This window comes from Podarcis filfolensis (assembly GCF_964270895.1).
Source record: "Podarcis filfolensis genome assembly, chromosome: 3".
In the NCBI taxonomy this organism is placed as follows: domain Eukaryota; kingdom Metazoa; phylum Chordata; class Lepidosauria; order Squamata; family Lacertidae; genus Podarcis; species Podarcis filfolensis.
The window spans coordinates 9,826,510-9,833,023 of record NC_139606.1 but is presented as its reverse complement, the minus strand read 5'-3'; the positions used below and the strand labels follow the sequence as shown (position 1 = coordinate 9,833,023).

General features: G+C 45.1%; 1 long non-coding RNA gene across 1 annotated transcript; it reads left to right on the top strand.

Annotated features, from left to right (window-relative positions):
• Positions 1-1,799: 1,799 nt before the first annotated feature.
• On the top strand, positions 1,800-5,312 carry LOC310758962. Its single transcript, XR_014546135.1, has 3 exons — positions 1,800-1,885; positions 3,108-3,166; positions 4,487-5,312. It is a non-coding gene; the product is annotated as an uncharacterized lncRNA (long non-coding RNA).
• Positions 5,313-6,514: the final 1,202 nt, after the last annotated feature.

The window sequence follows — 6,514 nt, the reverse complement described above, 5'->3', positions numbered from 1 at the left end:
GCCTCTCGGGTAACTCACAGGACCAGCACAGCATCCCTGCCAAATCCTGGTGGATCAGGCTGATGGCTCATCTCTTCCAGCATCCTCTTCTCTCAGTGACCAACCGACGCCTATGAGACACCTTGACAGATTAGAGAACTGGGCCAAAACAAACAAGATGAATTTTAACAGGGAGAAATGTAAAGTATTGCACTTGGGCAAAAAAAATGAGAGGCACAAATACAAGATGGGTGACACCTGGCTTGAGAGCAGTACATGTGAAAAGGATCTAGGAGTCTTGGTTGACTACAAACTTGACGAGCCAACAGTGTGACGCGGCAACTAAAAAAGCCAATGCAATTCTGGGCTGCATCAATAGGAGTATAGCATCTAGATCAAGGGAAGTAATAGTGCCACTGTATTCTGCTCTGGTCAGACCTCACCTGGAGTACTGTGTCCAGTTCTGGGCACCACAGTTCAAGAAGGACACTGACAAACTGGAACGTGTCCAGAGGAGGGCAACCAAAATGGTCAAAGGCCTGGAAACGATGCCTTATGAGGAACGGCTAAGGGAGCTGGGCATGTTTAGCCTGGAGAAGAGGAGGTTAAGGGGTGATATGATAGCCATGTTCAAATATATAAAAGGATGTCACATAGAGGAGGGAGAAAGGTTGTTTTCTGCTGCTCCAGAGAAGCGGACACGGAGCAATGGATCCAAACTACAAGAAAGAAGATTCCACCTAAACATTAGGAAGAACTTCCTGACAGTAAGAGCTGTTCGACAGTGGAATTTGCTGCCAAGGAGTGTGGTGGAGTCTCCTTCTTTGGAGGTCTTTAAGCAGAGGCTTGACAACCATATGTCAGGAGTGCTCTGATGGTGTTTCCTGCTTGGCAGGGGGTTGGACTCGATGGCCCTTGTGGTCTCTTCCAACTCTATGATTCTATGATTCTATGAGATGCCTACAAGCAGAACCTGAATGCATCAGTACTGGTATCCAGAGGCAGAATATTTCTGATTGTGTTTTTTCTTTGTAATGTTTTGAAATTTTGGAACGTTCTATTTGATTCTTTAATATAGGTTGCCAGCTGCTTAGAGGTGCTTTTGCTTTGCTTTGCTTTGCTTTCATGTAAAGCAGTCGCGAAATAAATAAATACCGTATTTTTCAGTCTATAAGATGCACTTTTTCCCTAAAAAGTAAGGGGAAATGTGTGTGCATCTTATGGAGCAAATGCAGGCTGCGCAGCTATCCCAGAAGCCAGAACAGCAAGAGGGATCGCTGCACAGCACTCCCTCTTGTTGTTCTAGCTTCTGGCTTAGCCCCTCAGTCCCTTCTCCCACCTCCCGGAAAAGCCCGCAAGAGCTGCGCTCCCTTTCACGAGCCACGCGGAGCATGTGTATGACTCTTGGGGGCTTTTCCCCGAGGAGGGAGAAGGGCAGCCCATCAGTGACAGGCTGCCCTTCTCCCTCCTCAGGAAAAAGCCTGCATTCGCCGCAATCACGCTCCACGCGGCTCGTGAAAGGGAGCACTGAGCAGAGCCTGGGATGCATACAGCCTCTGCGCAGCGCTCCCTTTAAAGAATATTTTTTTCTTGCATTCCCCCTGTAAAAATTAGGTGCATCTTATGGTCAGGTGCGTCTTATGGAGTGAAAAATACGGTGCATTGATCTTTCAGCTAGGGAGAAATTAATTTTGGCTGTAGTACGCCTGACAACTTGCACTGCCTTTCCAGAAAATGACGGTTGATGATTCTGAAGTGATCAGAATGGAACGTTCAACCTTTCGGCCGCATTCTAGGTCTTGTTCATGCTAAATTCTTTCTCTCTCCCCGCAACTTACAGGTGCACATTCATTCGTCATGCTCCTGCCACTACTTCTGGCACTGCATTTCATTATGCTCATTCCTGGTGAGTGTCATTTACTTTTGCTGCAGCCAAGTCTTGAAAGTTAACTCTGCCTGCTAAAATTATTAGATCGCAGTGTCAACAGAAGCTACCTTCTGGGACTAACAGCGGATTGAGCACTGGGGACGGAGGGTACTTCCTTGGGACCACAGTGGGGAGGAGGGCTGCTGTCCCACACATACTTGCATCAGGGAAGGTTTCATTGAGTTCAGTGGGGTTTATATCTGCATAAACATGTGCAGGATTGGACTGTAAACCATTACAGCGGTTCCTCGGGTTACAGACGCTTCAGGTTACAGACTCTACTAACCCAGAAATAATACTTCGAGTTAAGAACTTTACTTCAGGATGAGAACAGAAATTGCGCGGCAGCGGCACGGCGGCAGCAGCAGCGGGAGGCCCCATTAGCTAAAGTGGTACCATAGGTTAAGAACAGTTTCAGGTTAAGAATGGACATCCAGAACAAATTAAGTTCTTACCCCAAGGTACCACTGTAAAGGCATAGGAGACGATCCCTTAATTTCCATCCCAGCAGGGTGTTCTTTGAAGATACTCCTACTGCTGAACCCAACAGCCCCATTCCTATGCGCAGAGAATAGTGTTTGCATAGTGACTGCTCAGGAACAGGGCATGGAGTGGATTGTGCCGATAGCTTGCACAGGATAAAATGTGTTCTGGCTGTGAAGCCGTGATTCATCATTGCATTATGCTCAACTGGGATGTTTGCTTTATACGCTCAGTGAATGGGAGAAAGAATTCCATAGTTGGCGCCTCCCATGTAGAAATTGTATGCGCCATGTTTATTTTTAGAGTGTTATTTTTGTATGTGTTTCGTATCTGGCAAAAGCGGAAAAGCTGTAAATAAAGAACGCAGACGCAGCTGTCGAGATCTCTTGGGCATCTCTCCATTTGCGCATAACAGCTTAGGTGCCTCCATTTCAACACACCTTGAACTGAAGTTGCACAATCAACGTCTCTTTACGGAAAACTGCAGAATAATTTCCATGAATCAGAACAGGATTCATACAGAAAACGACAACTGATTCTTTTGAGTATGCTATTGAAAGTTACTTTCAGTGCTGTAAGAAAAGGAGACACAACAAGTGCCTGGTCATTTAAAAAGTGTTTTCAATTTGTTGTTAGCCGCCCTGAGCCCGGTTTTTGAACCGGGAAGGGTGGGGTATAAATAAAAATGCATTTATTTATTTATTATATTCATTCCCAGAGCCAGGGAGAAGCTGGAAAGATCCTTCTGATAGTCACTCATGGTACCAGTCTCTGCAGGTATGGCTTGTTAGAACATACAGGGCAATAGATGTTTATGTCTTGGTTTTGTATAAGCATTCCAGTGTTCCAAATATATTGATTTGCATAGATTTATGGAATACATGGCTGAAGAGGCAGGTAATCTTCCTCTCTCTATCCACAACAGAAGTGGTGTGATTTGGGCCCCAGATTGTGGGTGCCCAGCAATGCATGCATGCAAGAGAGGGATCTCTCCACCTGAAGAGATCACATGTGGTCAAAGAGGGTTCTGGGTAGCCATGTTGATAAACAGGATACTATACTATATTATAGGCCTCTTGTCTGATTTAGTAGGGCTCATACTATGTTCTTATCAGTTAATAAGTCTCTCCCACCTGCCCTGTTTCGCACTCAGGCAGTTGGTCAGAGATTGCTTTGTGTTACTTAAAACAAAATGGAGGAACAAATCACAAAATGTATTAATGCGTAGTCTGAAACTTTATAAGTCTGATGTCCAACAACCCACTCCAAAATCCTTGTTTTCCGCAAAAGATCTGCTTCTAGTACAACCAAACATTTGGACTGGATCCAAACCAAGGTAATCACACTTATTTAAGTGTCATTTCACATTGAAATAAATGTAAAAAGTTAGCCATTACCAGCTGAAGTCCTACTGATTTTTATAGGACCTATGTAAGTGTGGTTAATGTACTCTGGATCCAAACCATTGGTTGTAGAAGTGGGGGGTTGAAATGTGAGGATCAAGGAGAACAGTGACACTAGAGGATCATTTAAATGGAAATTGAATCTGGGACCTCCTGCAAGCTGTACATATGCTCTGTCCCTGAGTTCTTGCTCAGTTAATAGGTCAGCTGCTAAAAAGAGTAGTTTTCATTTACAAATGTGGGTAAAGGGACGCGGGTGGCACTGTGGGTTAAACCACAGAGCCCAGGGCTTGCCGATCAGAAAGTCGGTGGTTCGAATCCCTACAACGGGGTGAGCTCCCGTTGCTCAGTCCCAGCTCCTCCCAATCTAGCAGTTCAAAAGCACGTCAAAGTGCAAGTAGATAAATAGGTGTCGCTCCGGTGAGAAGGTAAACGGCGTTTCCGTGCGCTGCTCTGGTTTCGCCAGAAGCGGCTTAGTCATGCTGGCCACATGACCCGGAAGCTGTCTGTGGACAAACGCCGGCTCCCTCGGCCTATAGAGCAAGATGAGCGCCACAACCCCAGAATTGTCCGAGACTGGACCTAACATCGAGGGGTCCCTTTACCCTTTATGTGTGTGGATAGGTTTATGCTGCATACACAATATAGTCAACTATATCACTGTCATTTCTTTTAAATCTATTGTGTTCTTCAGACAATGGGAGAAAGATTTGAGGACCATGTTAAGACCATAGATCTTCTTCTGCAGAAACTTGACAACTGGACGTAAGATCACTTGGGGGCTTTAGACCAGTTGGTGAATGAACATGTCATAAACCTATGGGAATGGCTTGAGCAACATAGCAAGGATCTCACCGCATGGCTCAATATGTACTTGTGGACCCTCCAAGAGCTCCATAATAGGTATATGGAAGGTTCTGACTACAGGCTGGGCAAAGAGATCCTACTTCATGACAAATGTTGGGAAGAAAACATCAGCAAAGCAGACATGTGGTTTAAACACCCAAATGCTACCCTATACAAGTGGCTGGAGGAGGACCTCATGACCTTCAACAAAGCATTGGAGATCCCGGACAACAGTGTGGGCAATTCACGGCAAGAGTCTACAAAGATTCATATCCAGCACCCAGAAGACCATGTTAAAATCCTAGAACAGTTATTGGCCGACTACACAGCAACTGCCACTAAGTTGCTAGAGGGGTGTAGCACACTGAGAGAAGCATCTTCTCAGAAATCTGCCCCAAAGCTAGGAAGAGCACAAGCGACAGCACTGGGGGTTAAGTGCCTCAATGTCATGAAATGGCTAGAAGAGCATCTTGATGCCTTGGAACAGTGGCTGTTGGATTCCGTGAACTGGCAAAAGAAACGAAAGATCATCGTCTAAGCATTGTCAGATGTATTTGAATGAGTTCTGCATGAGATATCTCCCACCAGGACTTATGAAAGTTAGACTGTGGATTTCTACAGTCTATGCACTTGCAGGCTGTAATATTGCAACATGAATAAAACCTAAGCAAATATTTCCTGGATTCATTTTTTTATTATTTTGGCATATAATTTGCTCCTTCTTTTCTACCCTTCCAACAAACCCCCTACCAATCTTTCTCTCTAGATTTTATTTTCCGTTTATTGCGTTTCTGAGCACAATTCAAAGTGTTGGTGCTGACCTTTAAAGCCCTAAGCAGCCTCGGTCTAGTATATCTGAAGGAGCATCTTCACCCCCATCGTTCAACCCGGCCACTGAGGTCCAGCACCGAGGGCCTTCTGGTGGTTCCCTCACTGCGAGAAGCCAAGTTACAGGGAACCAGGCAGAGGGCCTTCTCGGTAGTGGCGCCCTCCCTGTGGAACGCCCTCCCACCAGATGTCAAAGAGAACAACAACTACCAGACTTTTAGAAGACATCTGAAGGCAGCCCTGTTTAGGGAAGCTTTTAATGTTTGATGTATTACAGTATTTTAATATTTTTTTGGAAGCTGCCCAGAGTGGCTGGGGAAGCCCAGCCAGATGGGCGGGGTATAAATAATAAATTATTATTATTATTATTATTATTATTATTATTATTATTATTATTATTGCTTGAGCTTCTCATTTGGGCATCTCAGGGACATGGCACATGCAATCCCAGGAAGAGCTATACTTATTTAGTGTAGTCCAAAGGCTTCATCCGCACATTTTTTTCACTTGGTTTGCTGTGACCAATAAGCTACTTAGAACAGTGCCCAGAAGCAGCTTCCATATCTCCTCACCATAAACACCATGCTTCAAGTTCTCAGTGGAGTCTGTCCACAGGTCAACTGTGACCCATCTATAGTTAAGCCACCACAGTCATGTCTCCATAGGACTAGCCTTGTGTGTGACTGATGGCTTCAGCCTCACTCTTCTGATATTCAGACAAACGTAAATGCAGGCGGACACATTTGGTCTGAGCTATTTCAAACATATTGCTGTGGGTCTGAATCACAGACTTGGACGCCAGCATTCCTGAATTTCCAGTGGTTCAGATCGAGATCCCAGGTGTTTCTTGGCCTTTGCCTGCTGTAGCGAACTATTCTTCAAGTTAATTATGAGTTTCATGAGTGCGGCTCGTTGCCTCTCCAAGGCCTGGGATATCTTGGATTAGACTTACGCTTCCCTTAATGTCACAGAGTCCCTCAGACGCATTACTCTGAATTCTAATTCTTGCTGAAGAAACACAAAGCCTACAAAGCATACCGCAAGGCCT